Source organism: Elephantulus edwardii, unplaced genomic scaffold, assembly GCF_000299155.1.
Source record: "Elephantulus edwardii isolate Elephantulus edwardi_28Jun2011 unplaced genomic scaffold, EleEdw1.0 scaffold00031, whole genome shotgun sequence".
NCBI lineage: Eukaryota > Metazoa > Chordata > Mammalia > Macroscelidea > Macroscelididae > Elephantulus > Elephantulus edwardii.
In genome coordinates, this window is record NW_006399781.1 from 9064744 (window position 1) to 9083608 (window position 18865).

An 18865-nucleotide genomic window follows, 5' to 3' on the forward strand; every position below is an offset into this window, starting at 1 on the left:
GAGACACAAACGCAGGTTATACACATGGACTTCACCTGATGGTATGCATAGGAATCAGATCGACTACATCTGTGGAAGGAACCGCTGGAGAAGCTCAATCTATCATGATATCATGATAAGTGGCATCCACTTATAAAATAGCTTGCCTCCAGCAACTCCATGAACTTAAAGAAACAAAGAAAGTTATACAAGTGTTCAGGTCTTTCCTTCATAGGAGTTGTCTACGACTCGATGGTAGTTAACAATAACAACAACATCATGATATTACCTATTAGTCCAGTGGTGAGAAATTTTGTCTTGTTGATGTTGTGAATGGAGGATAATAATATCATATCACAAGTTGGAGGGTGACTACATCATTATCTAACTGCCAAATTACATCATCATGAAGCCAAACCTCTGAAAACTGTGGCCTAGGCAAGCTGATACAATAGTTTTAATCATCACACGTTCCAAGTAGCTTAGCTGTCTAGTCCTACACAATCATTTAAAATTGAAGTTGTAAACAATTTAATTTTATTTGAATCCCCAATCAACACTCATGGCAGTAGCAGCCAAGAATTAAAAGATGTACTGTATTGGGGAAATCTGCTTTCTAAGACCTTTTCCAAGTGCAGAAGAACAAAAATGTCAGCTCAAAGACGAAGGTGTGCCTGGCCCAAGCCATGATAGTTTCAATTTTCAACTCTCTCCTCCCGTAATGGACAAAGAAAAAGGATGACAGAAGAAGAATCAATATGTTTTATTCTGGTGTTGGAGAAGAGTACTGAATATTGCATGAACTGCCAAAAGATCAAATACATCTTGGTTGGAGAGAGTGCAATCAGGTTGTTCATTAGCAGCAAGAATTGTGATACTTTATCTCACACTTCAGACGTTTTGTCAGGAGAGGTGAGCCTTTGGAAAAAGACATCATACTGGGAAAGGTGGAGTGTCAGAGAATGAGAGGAAGACCTTCAATAAGATGGATTGATACATTGACTATAACAATGGGATCAAGCATATCAGAGATGGTGAGGATGGCACAGGATAAGGTAAGTTTCCTATCTGTTGTCCCTGGGGTCACTATGAGTAGTAGTTGACAGCACATAACAACAAGAGCAATGATATCAGTTTGAAGACTAAGGTGTGAGTGATTTAGGGCATGGTCTTTCAATTGCTTGCTATGATCTGAGAGTTGGACAATGAATAAGTGTGACAGAAGAAGAATTGATGATTTTGAGTTGTACTGTTAGAGAAGAGTAGTGAATATCCCATGGACTGCCAAAATAACAGAACAGAACAGATAGATCTTGAAAAAAGTGCAGCCACAGTGTTCCTTGGAGGCAAGAATGGTGAAGCTTCATCTCTTATACTTTGGACAGGTAGCTAGGAAAAGGACATCATGCTTGTAAAGTAGAGGATCAGCGAAAGAGAGGCAGACCCCCAACGAGATGGCTTGACACAGTGACTGCAGCAATGGGCTCGAGTGTGTCAGAGATGATGAGGATGGTACAGGACAGGACAAGGTTCAGGTCTCTTGTTCATAGGATCACTGCGAGTCATAATCAACTCAAGGGCATCTAACAACAACAGCTAGAGGGCTATATTAAGTAACTTACTGCACTGTAATATGATGTGTGTGTATATATATTCCCACAGATTTTCATTTTCTTAATTTTCCCACAATGCTATTTTAAGGTTTGCAATGCTATTATAAAGTTTGTCCCTTTCAAGTACACTATTAAATGATTTTTACTAAATTTGCCAATTTGTACAACCATCCCCACAAACTGTTGTTGTTATGTGCCACTGATTCACCTTTAACTCACAGTGACCCTGTGTACAACAGCTTAGCAGCCTGCCTGAGCCAAACTTATCATCTCTGACAGACCCAATTCCACATTTCTAGTCACTGAGTCAATCCATCTCATCCTGGGTCTTCCTCTCCTGTGCTGTCCCTCTACCCTTCCAACCATGATGTTCTTCTCCAAGGACAGGTCTATCCTGGCTTGGTGCCCAAAGTATGTGAGATGGAGCTTCAAAATCCTTGCTTCCACATCTCACTCCCTGATCTCAGATCCTACTACACCGTGATGATCAAGACAGCAAGGTACCGGCACATAGATCAATGGACTAGAATTGAGAACCCAGAAGTCGGCAAATCTACCTATGGTCAACTGAGTTTTGAAAAGGAGATGAAATCAATTAAATGGGGAAACAAAAGCCTTTGTAACAAATGGTGTTGGCAAAATTGCAAATCTATCTGTAGAAAATTCAAGCAAGATCCACACTTCATTCTGTACACAAAAACTAGCTCAAAGTGGATCAAGGATCTAGGAGTAAAACCAATGACTATAAACATCATCAGGGAAAAGTTTGGAAGGACTCTAGAAGCACTAAGCCACAATATCAACAGTATTACAAGTATCCTGAAAATGCTACAACCAGGAGAGGACTGGGACCTTCTAAGAATCAAATCCCTATGTACATCAAAAAACTTCCCCAACAGGGTAAAAAGTAAAGCCACAGACTTGGAAAGAATATTTGGTAAAGACATGTCTGATAAGGGACTCATATCTAAAATGTATAGAGTACTCCAGTACCTCAACAAGAAAAAGGTAAATGACCCAATCGTAAAATGGGCACAAGATATGAACAGACACTTCACCAAAGATGACATTCAGATGGCGAACAAACACATGAAGAAACAGTTAAAATCCCTAGCTATCAGAGAAATGTAAATCAAAACAACTATGAGATATCATCCCACCCATTAACAATAACAAAGTTCAACAGAGCAGCACACAACAAATGCTAGTGAGGTTGTGGAGAAATTGGAACCCTTATTCACTGTTGGTGGGAATGTAAAATGATACAATCACTATGGAAGGCAGTATGGCACTTTCTCAGAAAGTTGGAAATAGAAATACCATTTGACCCAGCATTTCCACTACTGGGAATATATCCTAAAGAAACTAGAGCTGCCATGCAAATAGATACATGCATACCCATATTTATTGCTGTGTTGTTTGCAATAGCAAAGAGATGGAAACAACCCAAGTGTCCATCAAGAAATGAATGGATAGAGAAGCTGTGGTATAGTCACAAAATGGAAAATACTATGCAGCACTGAAAAACAATGAACTCATAAAATATTATACAATGATGGCAAACATTATATAATAATAATCATGGAGGATATTATGCTAAGTAAAATAGTTCAGTCACAAAAGGAAATACTGAATAATCTCACTGTTATAAAACAGGACTGACATGGGGTTGGGAGGAAACTAAGAAAAGAGGGGATACATAACGAACACTGCATTGGAACAGATGAAGGGAATAACTGTTTAAAAGGAATATATACTTAGGCATTATTTGCATGATGACAGTCTAGAGTAAGAGGTGCATAGCTAAATGGACTGGTGTGGGAAGAAGGAAGAAATTATGTAACACTGAATGAATAAATTTTTTTTTTCTTTAAAGTGAACTGGGAGAGGGCAGGGAAGAAAATGTACAACAATATAGGAATGGAAATCCAACTTTTCTAGACATTTTTGTTATAATCACAATAAAAATGTATTTAAAAAACAAACAAACAAACAAACAACACCTTGTCTCCAGGAGCAGCTTGGTTTCATTCTCTCCAAAACAGACCTGTTTGTTCTCTGGTAGTCCACAGTATATTCAACACTCTTCTCCATCACCACAACTCAAAGGCATTGATTCTTCTGGTATTGTCCTTAGCCATTATGCATAGCAAGTAATTGCAGAGACCATGGCCTGTATCAGGCACACCTTAGTCTCCAGACTGACATCGTTGCTTCTCGGTACTTTGGAGAAGTCCCTGACAGCAAACTTTCCCAAAGCAATTTGTCTTTTGATTTCCTGACTGCTGGTATCAAAAGTGTTTATTGTGGAGCCAAATAAGCTGAAGTTGTTAACAATCTCAACATCTTCACCATCTATCATGAAGCTACCAATTGGCCTATTGGTGAGAATCTTTGTTTTCTTGATGTTGAGCTTTAATCCATTTTGAAGACTACAGTCCTTGACGTTCTGCAGCAAATGCCTCAGGTCCTCCTAACTTTCAGCAAGCAAAGTTGTGTCATCCCTACAAACTAGTTTTAGAATATTTCCATTACTCCAAAAGTATTTTTTCATGCCCATCCCAGCATTGTTTTGCCCAGTGCACTAAGCAAAAGATTAAATCCCAATTCTTTGTCTATTAACAATTTTTATTGCTAAACTTTGAGGATCTGTTCTATTTTTCTGATGCATAAACTACTACAATGATGTGCTTTAGAATGATTTTTCTTTCTTTTATTGTTCTGGAATTTTTTTTATTCGTTCTTTGGTAATTGTTTCCAAAACTTTCCTCTGTCTAGTCTTTCTGGGACTTCTGTTATTTCAGGAAAGATCTGTCTAGAAAAAAATCTTTCATGTCCTTATTTTTAACAATCATCTTATTGGGGTTTTTGTTTGTTTCCTTTGACTTTAGTTGCTTTACTTTGGGGAGAGTACCTTAATATTTTCCTTCCAAATCTATGCAATTTAAAAATTTTAGCTATCTTGATTTGTAAGCTCCTTCTTATTCTCTGAAGGTGCTTTTTTTTTTTTAGGAGAAAAAAAACCCACTCCTGATCTTGTTTCATGGGTACAATGATTTCATATCCCTCTGAGCATATTAATGACACTTTTTTAAAAAAGGCTTTCTCTCCGAATTGTGTTTCCCCAGTTTTCATTCTTTTTTACTTAACTCTATATTTGCTTTAGACTCTTATATCCACTTCTCCATGAAGCTCTGATGGCCCAGGGGGTAAGGAGTTGTGTTGCCAACCCCAAGGCAGATGGTTTGAAACTACCAGCTGCTCCACAGAAGAAAGATGAGCTATCTCCTCCCCAGCAATTTGCAGCCTTTGAAAACTTGCTGGAGGGTCAGCTACAATTTGGTCCTGACTTTATAGCACCTAACAGCAACATTCACTATTATTTAAAAGTAAGTTACTGAAAAACTCAATCAAAGGGAAATGTCTGTGTGTATGATGGAGGAGCTGGGCTGGGTGCAGCGTGAGTACAGGTACGGCAGAATTAGTAGATTGTTCTCCTGGGCCATTTATCCAGCCAATGATGCTGTCAGTCTCTACCCCGGGACCCTCCCAACCTCTGCCTCTCAAATATAAGCCAGGCTCAGCGTTCTAGAAGTCCAGTTGGGAAAAGAATGAGTGATCACATTGTTTAAGATGGAGAAGAATTTAAGTTCAACCCCCCCATTTTCAGTATGTGTCTTATCTCTTCCTGCCACTTTGCCAGGTGGCTTCATCAAGGTCAGAATCCCCCTCTTTAAGCCTTTCCAGAGAGTAAACCTTCTATATTCTGCCGGGTCTGCTAGAGAAAGGAATCTAGCTGCAAGGACTGGGAGAAGAGACTCTGAATTTGCAGCCCACACTTCCCATCAGCTGCTACAGTTAGCTGGGACCTCGATTTTTAACAATTCTGTCCCTCTACCCCATATCTTGCTGTTGGAAACTTCTTCACCTTCTGCAGGCAGCCTCCTCTTCTCAGCTAAGTCATTTAATACATACCCACCTACTATCCCTCTTCCAAATGCTATTTTTGGAACCTCCCAAAAGCTATTGTCTCTTGTCTTATTCCTATGGTCCTGTGGGTTCACACTTTATTACTTTACTGTCATTGTAGGAACAGAGTCAAGTACATATCTTTAATGTGCCAAGTGTAACCAGAAATTCCCTTCCTGTTCTTGCTGCCACGCTCCGAAACCTGACTCACATTTCCAGTCTGAACTGCTTAGTATTCTCTAAATGAACTCCACTGTCTGCCCCCCTTACCTTTGGTGATAGAGTTTCTGGAATTCTCGTCTCACCATTTCTCTGTCTTTCAAGAGTAATCTTAAATATCATATGCATGAAATCTTCGCCAATTGTCACTATCAGAAAAACTGAGCCCTAAGCTAATGCCGACTGGACTTTCCACCTCTCCCAAGGCACCTACCCACTGTTCATCTGTCACTTGGAATGGTGGCTGCTTGCATGATACTATGATGCGGGAGACTAAACCATTGATATTACAAATGCTGACAAGGTCACGCATGGTAGATAAATCTTAGCAGAGCTTACAGACTAAGACAGACTGGGAAGAAAGGCCTGGTTATTGACTTCAAAAGACTAGCCAATGAAAACCCTCCTACCAACAGAATATTGCCTGATGTAGACACATCAGGAAAGATTAAGCAGTCGCAAAGGACATAATGGTTAATAAGGTGAGGGGCCACCAAACATAAGGGAACCCTTTCAAGAGATGGGCTGAAACAATAGCTGTATCAAACTGCTCTCACTGAACCTGAAATGATGTGTATCTCTTATACAGAAGGCCACCATGAATCAAACAATAACAAAATCTAATTCACCTCTCTCTATAAAGTTCTTGAAGGAAAGAACAATAACGTAACAACTTTGAATCTCGTGCATAAAAAACAAGGTAAAACAAGAAAAAATGAATTCTAGAAGAATTAATAATAAATTGATAAAATAAGTACTAAGCATTTTAACTATATTGGCCTCCAACATCGTAATCCTGCAAAGTAGAGAATTTTCAATTTGTGGAGGGGCCTGATGTTCCATGATGTTAAAACAACTTGCCCAAGGTCATACAAGCAACAAAAAGCAGGTTCAGAACTTAAATCCTGGTGTCTTGTTTTTAAAGTTTGTATTTGTTTGTTTTTATTCCAGTTGTTTTCTTTCCTGTATCTTTGTTATTATTATATTTATTATATTTTAATAAAGTTTTAAGACATTTTTCTTTTCACTATTCCTTTTACCACTGATTGGCAGGATGGATATTAAATGATTACTCATTTTGAATATATGTTCTAAAACTAGAATTCTCAAGTTGGCCCCTGTTGATCCCTGTCATTTATTGGACACTTACCCTCTGCCAAGCAATTAGTAATAATTTGTGGCTAAAAGCATGGACTCTGCAGATTTGTTCAAATTCGGGCTCTTCCAACTATTAGCTTTGTACATGGGCATGTTACAACCTTCCTATGCTTGAATTCCTGCCCTGTAAAATGGAAATCATGATAGTGCATGCCACATAAGATTATGGTGTGAATTGAATACATTATGTACATGTAAGCAGCTTAGACAGAATACATGGTGTCATAACTGATTGTCAGGCTACTCACCAAAAGTTTGGCAGTTTGAACCCCGTAAGCTGCTCCGTGGGAGGAAGATGAGGCAGTCAGCTTCTATAAAGATGCCCGGCCTGGAATCCCAACAGAGCAGATCCACACTGTCCTGTAGGGGCTTAAGGAGTTGAAATGGACTTAACAGTCAGAGGGTTAAACTGCTTAGAAAATGTGATGTGGTGGCTTAGTGGTAAGGAGTCACACTACCAACCTAAAGGTATGCAGTTTGAATCCACTAGCTTCTCCATGAGAGAAAGATGAGCAATCTCCCCCCATGCAATTTACTGTCTGGAGGGTCAGTTCTGACTTGACAGTGAGCTAGAGGACACTGATACCTCTGGTATGTGCAAATCTAGAAAGGATGTGTGAGCCCCGTCACTGTGTAGAGTGGGAAGCTGTCAGGGAACCTGGGCCCCAGGCCTCTCAGCTATGTGACACCCTTGCTGGGCCTCATTTCCCTCATCTGTAGGTTGAAAGACTACGCTGGGCTTCTCCAAGAGCCCTTCCAGGCCCCTTGCAAACGCCCAGTGAAGCCAGGGTTGATCTGCTGAATGCCAGCTCCATCTGGTGGCCACCGGCCATAGGCCAAGCCCACCACCTCTCACTGCCACCTAGTGGCTACTGGCCCCACTTTATGTTTGCATCACCTTTTAAATTAAAAATCACTGACCCTTTCACACATGTTATCTTTATAGCAACCCTGAGTAGATAGATAAGCCAGGTGCTGATACTGTCCCTTATTGCTAGGAAGTCAGGGGAAAGAAGTTAAATGAATGCATGAAGTCACGTGGCAAGGTGATTTGCAGCCAGAGCCAAGCTTAAGCCACCTCTGAATCCTTGAACGGTAAAAATGGTTAAGTGGTCAGTTACTAATCAAAAGGTTGTTGGTTTAAACCTACCTAGAGACACCCTAGAAGAAATACCTGGTGATCTAAGATCCTAGTCACCGAAAATCTCAGTCACATTGAGGTATAAGGAATTGTTAGGAGTCAGAACAGCACGTGGCCAGCTTTGTTTTACTTTCCTTTTACACCCATCTTACTGCCACTGAGTTGATTCTGACTCAGAGCAACCGTATAGGGCAAACTGGAATTGCCCATAGGCTTTCCAAGGTTGTGAATCTTTAAGGAAGCAGACTGCCTTGTCTTTCTCCCATGGAGCAGCTGGTGAGTTCAAATCACTTATCTTCTAGACAGCAGCCCAACCTTAACCCATTCTGCCAACCGGGCTCCTCTGAAACAGATTAAGCAGATAGTTATTGAGAACCTACAAGTGCAAGAGGCTTCATGTAAGTTATTCACTTTTCTGAACATACAAACATGACTCAGTGAGGTTGAGTAATTTACACAGCACGGAGTGTGGCGGAGACAGGATTGAAACCCAGACTCTGGGTCCACTCAGCCACAGAGCCCTCCCTCCTCAAGGTCTGGAGCACACTGAACAAGCACGCCATCTACTCTCCGGAATTCTGCAGGCCCGAAACTCTCATCTCTAGCTGGACGGGTTGTTGCTGGGTGCCGTAGAATCAGCTCTGACTCACAGTGGCCCCATGGGCAACAACAGAACGCACCTCTGCGGGATCCTGTGGCGTCCTCGCAATCTCTGCTGGGCTTACACCCACCGTCACAGTCACTGCGTCGTCGTCTACTTCACTGATGGTCTTCTTCCCTCTTGCTGACTCTCTACTTGTCTAAGTCTGGTGTCCTTTCCAGAGACTGACCTCTCCTAACAACATGCCCAAAGACTGTGGGCCAGTTACCATCGTTGCTTCTAAGGAGCACTCTGGTCGCACTTCTTTCAGGACAGATATGTTCCTCCTTTGGTCAGCACATGGTATGGTCGATACTTTTCGCCAAGGCCACAGTTTAAAGGCATACATTCTCCTTTGATCGTGCTTATTCGCTGTCCAGCTGGGAAGACAGCCACCTAGTGTCAAGATTAATTACATTTACTCGCCTCCCTTGCAGCTAGATGTGGGCCAGTGATAAATGAGAACTGGTGTGTACCGTTGCAGGAAAAGTCTTTGAAGGAGGCCAGCGTACCTCTGGTTGGGAGGTAGCCACTAAAACGGTTCCTAGTCATCCCTACTTCTTGTTATTAACAGCCTTTTGTAAGCTCCTCCCCTTGAATATGAGTTGGAGCTAGTGCTTTTGATAAAGAGAATGTAGCAAAAACTCCAAGAAGTTATTTGCAAGATCAGCTTACAACAGGCTATGATGTCTGTCTTGCTCACGCTCTTCCTGGCTCTTCTTGTTTGCCTCTTCTGATGAAGCAAACTACCACATTATGGTTGAGAAGCCAAGTGACTAGGAGCTGAGAGGAACCCTGGGCAACCCCCGGTGAGGAACCCAAGCCCTCAGTCCAGCAGTGTGCAAGAACTGAAGCCTGTCAATACTTACTGTGTGGTGTGCAAGCAAATCTTTTCCGAGTTTAGCCATGAGCTGACTGCATCTCAGGCCAGCATCTTGATTGCCATCTTGAAAGATACTAAACCAGAAGACCCAGCTAAACAGAGCCAGATTCCTGACCAATACAAACTACAGTACAATAACTTTAAGCCTTGGGTTAGTTTACAACAGATAACTATTCTATTTCCCCCTCCTTTTCCTCCTCTTTGCTAACTGGAAAGTGGGCATGCTGGTTGGTGATGGCAGCTGAGACTATGAGATAGAACTTAAGGACTCATATAGAAGAACAATAAAAAAAAAAGGAGTCTTTATCCTGACAGAATGGAAGACTACCATTATTTCGAATCTCCTTTCAATCTCAGCTGAATGTCGAAGATACTTTTTAAAAAAATCTTTTTTTGTGCTGAAGAGATTGTATGAGTCTTTTTATGTGAGCAAGCCTATCTCCAGGGGAAATAGAGAAGTAGGTCAAGTTCATCTTTGGTGCCCTTCCACTAGCTGTTTCTGCGTCTTCTTTACTGTTCTCCTGCCCTTTCCACTTGTCTGGTTCCCAATGCTCTTGGACAACTGACTAGGGTCCCCTTTTCAGCCCGGGTCTCAGCCCTGGACTTCCTTTTGCATCTTCTTCCAGCTCTTGAACTTCTGCAGAAGACTGGCAAATGCTATGCTTCAAATAATAACACTTATTGTCTTCAGTTTCTGTGCTATTTGAGAAGTGGCTGGGATGGGGCTAGAATGCAAAATGCTTTAAGCAGATTTTAAATGATGAAATTTCAAGAATTCTGAGCTAATCAGGAGAAGCTTTTTTCCCCCCCAACAGTGAGATCTAGGATTCTTTAACTAAGTCTACATGGGGGCCAAGTGGGAAGATACTAGGCTGAACAGGGAATAAAGAGGGAAAGGCAAGTCTGTTATTAAAAATACAAAATGGTAGAGAATATAGAGCTTGTTTCTTTTATAATTTGGGGGAAGCTATATCTAACTCCCGAGTTCCTTCTCCTGCTTTTTTCCTATTACAGTAATATTTAAATGTAAAATCAAATTCTTCCTAAAAAGAAAGGAATTTGGCCTTTTGAGCTGCCATGATTTATTTTTATTATGTTGTTATGTGCTGTCAGGTTGGAACTGACTCATGGGTGAACCTCTAGCAGGTTTTCAAAGACTGTAAATCACATAGAACAGCTGGTGGATTTGAACTACCTGCCTTTGGGTTGGCAGCTCAATTCTTTACCCATTAGGCCTCTAAAGCTCTCTAGCAAAGATCTTAATAAATATTACATTTCTCCCCCCACCCAAAGTCTTTGTCTTCCTGGCTAGGGATAAGGGACTATTTCTCATTCATACCTCTGTTTGTGTGTTCCTAGTACCAAGCATTGGTTGCAGGGTTGTGTCATCTGCATAACACAGATTGTTGATAAATCGTCCACCAATCTTGACCCCACATTTCTCCTCATAGAGCCCAGCCTCCCGGATAATCTGTTCTGCATATAGGTTGAAAAGGTATGGAGATAGGATGCATCCCTGGCGTACGCCCTTCCCAATTTTGAACCATGCAGCATTACCCTGCTCTGTTCTGACGACTGACTCCTGGTCCAAGTATAGGTTTCGCATTAGCACGATCAAGTGTTCTGGGATTCCCATTCTTCTCAGAGTCAGCCACAGTTTGTTATGATACACAGAGTCAAATGCCTTTGAATAGTCAATGAAACACAGATAGACATTCCTCTGGTATTCTCTGCTTTCAGCTAAGATCCATCTAACATCAGCTACAATATCCCTAGTACCACGACCCCTTCTAAACCCAGCCTGGACTTCTGGTAGTTCTCTGTTGATGTGCTGTTCCAGTCATTTTTGGATGATCTTCAGTAAAATCTTGCTTGCATGTGAAATCAGTGAGATTGTTCTATAGTTTCCACACTCTGTTGGGTCACCTTTCTTTGGGATAGGAACAAATACAGATCTCTTCCAGTCAGTTGGCCAAGTGGTCGTTCTCCAGATTTCTTGGCACAACTTGGTGAGCACGTCCAGGGCAGCATCTGTTAGCTGAAATGTATCAATTGGTATACCATCTATTCCTGGAGCCTTATTTTTTGCCATGTCCTTCAAAGCAGCCTGAACTTCTTCTTTCATCACCATAGGCTCTTGCTCATATGTTGTTTCATGAAATTCTTCTGTGTCTGGTGCTCAGTAAATAGGAGACACTCAATTAGTACCTGTGCATGTTAAATGGGAGTTAATATTTGGCCCCTTCTTTGGGAAGCATCCTCAGGCCTGTACATGTGATCTCATCAGTTATTCACTCCACAATATAAATTGTTGTTTCATTCATGTGTTTAATAATATTTTATGGAGCTCCTATTATGTGCCAGGTAGTAGTATTTGGCTTAGTGATAAGAAGCTGTACTACAATCCCAAAGGCAGGTGGTTTGAGTCCATCAGCTGCTCTGCAGGAGAAGGATGGGGAAATCTCCTCTCATGCGATTAACTTCCTCTAAAAACCTGCTGGAGGGTCAGCTATGGGTCAGTCGTGGCTCACCGGCACACCACACCACCACCACCACCATCAGGGATATAAGTAGGGAAGTCTAGCAAGCTAGTGGTAATAAGTTGCACTGCAATCCCAAAGGCATATGGTTTGAATCCACTATTCGCTTTGCAGGAGGAGAATAGGCAATCTCTTCTCATGCAATTTATTCTCTCTGAAAATCTGCTGGAGAGTTATGATTTCTGACCTGACAGCACACAAAATGGACAAAAGTCCCTTTCCTCATAGCAGACACTAGTGGGGAAGACAGAAACCTAATAAGTAAAATATATGCTATATTGAACGATGGCTAAGTACTATAGATGGAGACAATGAAGAGGAGGGTAACTAGCAAGTGCTGGGGGACGGGGCAGTGGTCAGGCAAGGGGTCACAGACATGCCTGCAGAAGAGGTAGCCAATATTCCCTAGGTATTCTGTGGGCTCCCCACACTTCCTGGTCTCTCTTATAATATGTGGGGATCAAGAGGCTGGCCAATGGACTGTGAGCAAAAGGAGTACAAGTCACTGTCAGGCCAAGGCAATTCAGAGCCCAGGGGCCCCTTGCTTTGGAAAACTTGGAGGCCCTGTGTTCAGATGAGAGTGCCATCAGATGGCAAGAACCTTGATCCCTGAGATTCAGAAGGAGGAGAGCCCCTCCCCATCCTCCCTGTACTTAGGACCATGACTAATTCAGTGACATCTGAGCAAAACTCAGCAGTAGGTGAGAGTAAGCCATATGGTCACTTTAGGGGAGAAGAACCTCAAAGGTAGAGGGAACATGAGAATGTTACCTACTCTTCCTTGATGGGTTTACAAAGAACCAATTTCACTTCTCTTGGATGCTTTGATTTGGTTAAGAAACAAATTCCTTTGAAAAGGGAAGTGGTCAATTATTTTGTGATTGCGATCAAAGGAAGAAGTGAAACCAATTACTCTTCTCTCATTCTTGCTAGTGTTGTGGTTGTGGTTGTGTACTGTCGAGTCAAAACCAACTCATAGCTGGTCTCCCGAGGGTTTTCAGAGGCAGTAAACTGCATGCGAGGAGAGTGCCCATCTTTCTCCCGCACAGCAGCTGCTGGATTGGAACTGCGTGCCTTTGGGTTGGCAGCGCAACTCCTTACGACTATGCAGCCAGAGCTCCCTCTCACTAGGGCACCAGATAGTTCTTCGTGGTTGTTAGTCATCACTGAGTTGGTTCCAGCTCATGATGAGCTTCTGCACAACAGAACAAAAGGTTGCCTGGAGGGTCCTGGGCCATCTACATGATGACTGATGTTGGAGTCGTTCAGGTGAGACACTGCTTACTACAGACACAATGCTAATAGCAGTGTGTGGAGCACAGTCTCCATGCTTCCTGGGTTGAGGACAGCTAGAAGCATAAAGCAGGGCACCAGGCATCCTCCAGCCAGCAGCCTGTGCGCAGTGGGACCCTCCCAGCTCCATTCGCTCAGAGTCTGCTCACACTGCTTCCCACGCCCAAGTCTCGTACCTCTTAAGTAGGAACTTTTTCTCCCTATTAGCTTAATTTCTCCTTAGACCCCAGAAGTTCCATTTTTAAACTCTCTGCTCAACTGCTTTGTCTTACTTAAAGAGACAAGTTTAATAAACCCAAACATTCTTGTGTCTAGGTCTTACTGACCTGTGCAAAGTTAGCTTTGATAAATGGTACATTTTAAGCCAAAACATACTCTCTGAACCCTAAACATAGTACGACTTTTGGTTCTTTTTCCAAAGGGAAGAAAATCATAACACTATTCTGTATAGAAAAATTCTAAATATAAGCTGACACCACTTTTATCTTCCTCCCCCATAAATTCCAACCCAATGTTTAGATAATTACAGATGAAACATTAAGAAACCCACTTTACCAATGTTTCTCAAACTTGAATATCATTCACATCTACTTGTAAGGGAAAAAGGGTCTCACACATCCCTAGGGTTGGCTTAAATTATTGTTTTTTGTAATGTTGTATATATAAGTTCATGTATATAATATACATATTCATAAACACTAAACTAAGGAAAAGGCTTTTTGTTTTTACAGATTTTATACATCTATAAAACCAAAACAAACTATAAATTAAATGTAAACAAAACTACCAAATAAGGAAATTGTCAAATCCTAGGAATCTGTGAACATTATTCAATCATATTACTGATTTAATAAAAGGAACATAAGGATATTTTGTGAAGCTAAATGTCTCCTTGCAGTGTGAATATTATCGTGAGCACAGAGCACAGATGTATTCAACCACACACCACAGTATGATTCAATTCTCCCACTAACCTTTGTTAGTACAGTACACCACAATATAATTTGGCTGTAACTTGGTGTGACCACATCATTTGTTTTTTAAATCCTTCTCTGTTTTTCTCTTTTGAGCCTGCGAAAACTCACTTAGTACTATTTGCCAATCCTAAATCCAAGCCTAGACGGTGAAACTGCATTCCCAAATCAACTACAAAGGGCTGATAAATTAATAAAGATGTTCTACCCCACAAACAGTCCAAGAGCGGTCCGTGGGCAGTGTACATGGATCTGCAATGACCTCATGGCTAAAACGCTGGTGGTTCGAAGTCGTCCAGATGAAAGAGGTCTGGTGATATGCTCCTGCAAGCCACAGTTAGGAAAATTCTCTGGGTCACTGCTCTACAGAAGGGTTTGCATGAATCACAGTCCATTTGTTGCCAACTAGTTTGTGCTGCAAAGCCTATGTGCGTCTCTTTGGCAGTTCAGATCCACAAGCAATCCATGACATTTCTGAATCATCTGAATGGCAGTAGCTGCTGCTCAAGGCAAGTTGCTGTTGTTGTTACGTACTGTCCAGTCAGAACTTGCTCTAGCTGCCCCTCTCGTGCGTTCCCAGAGGCAGTAGATTGAATGGGAGGAGACTCCTCAGCTTTTGCCCTTGGAGTGGCTGGTGCCTTTGGGTTGGCAACACAATTCCTTCCTTCCTAGACTACCAGGGATCCCTGCTCAACATACAGCACTGAGGGGGGCAACTACAAGCTGGAAACAGAACTGTATATTCTGTAAATTTCTATTATGTTAACAAAGTAAAGGCAGGGGGAAAAAGCCAAAATGGTCAGTGGATGTGAGTAAATTTCTGCTTCACTTTTTTAATAATGGCAAAAAAGTATATATGTAAAACATGGTACATATAGAAATTTGAACTGGTGTATAATTTTGCTGTGTATATTCTTTTTCTAATTGATATTTTAATGAAAGTTTATAGAAAACTTGGATTTCTATTCATTCATTGTTGTATATTTTCCTTCCTACCCAGCCCCCGTTTGCTTTTCTCTTTAAAAAGATTCTTTCATTGTTGCACAATTTCCTCCCTCTACTTCCCCTGAGTCCACTTTGATATGCACCTCTTATTTTGGACTATTGTCATGCAAATAATAATACCTAATCTTATATTTCCGTTAGACAGTTTTTTCCTTATCTATTTCAATGCTGTGTTCATTATTTATCTCCTCTTTTCTTAGTTTACCCCCAACCCCCATGTCAGTCCTGTTTTATAACAGTGGCATTATATTCTTAACAACAAAATAAAAAAGAAAATATTTTTAAATGATGTATGTAAAACTGTTGTCATTTCAACATTTTTTACATGTAATATTTAATGATTACCATTAGCTTTATAATATTGTACAATACTTAATGACTATTTCCAAATCTTTCCATTATCCTAACCAGAACTTAGTGCTCCTTAAGGCCTGGCTGTCCTTCCCCCTCCCCCCTAGTCAATGAAAAGCTGATTCCTACTCCACATGATAGAGCAGAACTGCTCCTTTTCTCAGCTGTAATCTTGTTGGGAGCAGATAGCCAGGCTTTTCTTCCATGGGGCTGCTGACTGGCTTTGAACTGATAGTTTTTGAGCTGTCAGCTGAGCTAACCTAACCAATGAATTACCAGGGCTCCTTTGCCCTCTGGTAACCATTAATAAAATGTGAGCCCCATGTCTTTATTTATTCTAAATACTCCATGGAAAAGGGTAAGCATTCAGCATTTGTCCATTAATAAATCCCTTATTTTACTCAAAAAAGTGTTTTCAAGGTATCCATGCCCTAAAATGTATCATCTTCCACATCACTTCTGACATACTCAAACCCATTGCAGCAGTCACAGTGTCAATCCATGTGGCTAAGGGATCTCCTCTCTTTCACTAACCCTCCACTTTTCTATTGTTCATAGGGTCACTGTGAGTCATACTCAACTCAATGGCACCTCACAACAGCAACAAGAAGACACATGTATCAGGAAGGATGGAGGGTCAATGAAAGAAAGGAAGACCCTCAATGAGATGGACTGAACAGTGACAACAACAATGAGCTTGAGTGTAGCAGAGTTCATGAGGCTGCTGCAAGACCGAGCAAGGCTCTGGTCTGTTGTTTACAAGGTTTCTATGAGTCGTAGATGATTTGACCACACCCAATAACAAGAAACCTGTATCGGGACTTCATTTATCTTTACAGCTGAGTAATATTCCACTGAAGATTGATAGCTCATTTTGTTTATCCTTTCATCAGCTAAAGGACATTTAGATTGTTTCTGCTTTTTAACTATTGTGAACAGTACTGCAATAAACAGCACCTGCTTTATTTTGTATGTTGTTGTTGGTGTGTGTCAAGTAGCATAGCGACACTATGTCCAACAGAGCTGCAACCTATAGTCTTTGAATATTCTAATTGTTATAAGATATGCATAAAATTTTTAATGAATGCAAACACTCCTAGAAAGGACAGAGTCTGACCTCATTTCTCTCTGTGAACAGAAGTACAGATGAAGACTTACTCTGGAGAGCTCTGAGAAAGCTGAGAGAGCTGTTATAAATGACTCTTTATGGTGAGTTAAAATCTGATCTCCCTACAACAGCAACCCACAAGTCCTAGTTTACATTCTGGAGCTCTAGGTTGCTGTAGAGGTATTTCAGAAAGGTCTTCTAGCAACCTTCTCTCAACCCCAACCATAACTCTGTTTCTCCCTTCCCTGCCAATTTCTTCTCTGCCCAATATCAACAATTCTCTGTCTAGAGTTTCTGGTCTTATCAGCCCAATTACCCTGCTGCACCCAGGCTTTTGTTTAACAGTTCCCCTCTAAAAACAGAAAAGTGATATTCAGAACTGAAGGCAGGTTTGCAGGCTTCTAAAGCACAGTTTTAGAATGCAGAGTGAATGGGGGAAGTGATGAAGGTAAAAGAATTGAATGAATTTCAAAAGGCAGCTTGACAAGACAGAGTAAAGTATTGTAAAGAAATGTACAAAGTCCTGGAGTTAGAAAACGGAAAGGAAAGCACATACTCAGCTGAAAAAAACTGAAGACAAATTCAAGCCTTGAGTTGCAATATTTAAGGATTCTATGGAAAAAAATATTGAACAATATAGGAAGCATCAAAGGAGATGGAAGAAATACATGGAGTCTTTGTACCAAAAATAATTTGTTGATGTTCAGCCATTTCAGCAGGTGGTATATCAGTGGTATTGAAGGAAGAAGGGACAGTTGCACTGAAGGTATTGTCTAAAAACAAAGCTCCAGAAATTACCAGAATACTGTGGTACAGTGGGTTATTTAATATGACCCTTCCAACCATTGCTGGTGGTGGTGGTGTTAGATGCTGTTGAGTCAAGTACAATTTATAAAGACCCTAGAACAACAAATTCGAGTCCTGCCTTATCTTGTGTCATCCTCATCATCTCTAGAACACACGGCCCATTGCTGCAGTCACTGTGTCAGGCCATCTTGGGGGCAGGGGGCTGTCTTCTCTTTCACTTGACTTCTTTCTTCATCTTTCAAGGATGATGTCCTTTTTAAGGAATAGCCTCTCCTAGCAACATGCTCAAAATATGAGAGATGAAGCTTCACCATCTTTGCCTACAAGGAGCAGTCCAGCCACAATTTTTCTGAGACATATGAGTTAGTTCTTCTGGTGGTCCATGGGATAGTCAGTCCTTTTCTCAACACCACCATAACTCAAAGACATCAATTTTTCTTCTGTCATTCTTATTCATTGTTTGGCTTGCAGATGCATAACAAGTGACTGAAAAGGCCATGGCCTGAATCAGGCACACCTTAGTCTTCAAACTGACATCATTGCTCTTCAGTATTTTAAAGAGGTCTCTGAAAGTAGACTTGCCCAGTGCAATATATCTCCTGATCTCTTGTCTATTGATACCCAGGGTTTGGATTATTGATCCAAGCTGGATGAAATAATTGACAATCTCAATCCTTTCTCCATCTATCATGATGTTGCTCATTGGCCCAGTGGTGAAGACCTTTGTTTTCTAGATGTTGAGATGAAATCCATATTGAAGTCCTTGATCTTCTGCAGCAAGCATTTCAAGTCATTCTCACTTTCAGCAAGCCAAGCTGTGTCATCTACATAATGCAAGTTGTTGATGAATCTTTCTCCCATCCTGGTGCCACATTCTTCTTCATAGAGTCCAGCTTTATGAATTATTTTGCTCAGAACATAATTATGAAGGATATGCCCCTGACACATGAACCATGCTGTGTTCCCTTGCTCTGTTCAGACAACAGCTTCTCGATGTAGGCATAGATTTTATATGAACACATTTAAGTGTCCTAGCATTCCCATTCTTCTCAATCTCATCCAAAGTTTGTTGTGATCCATACTGCCAAAAAGCCTTTGCATGGTCAATAAAACCCAGACAGACATTCTTCTGGTATTCTCTGCTTTCAGTCATGATCATCTGACATTAGCAGTGATATTCCTACT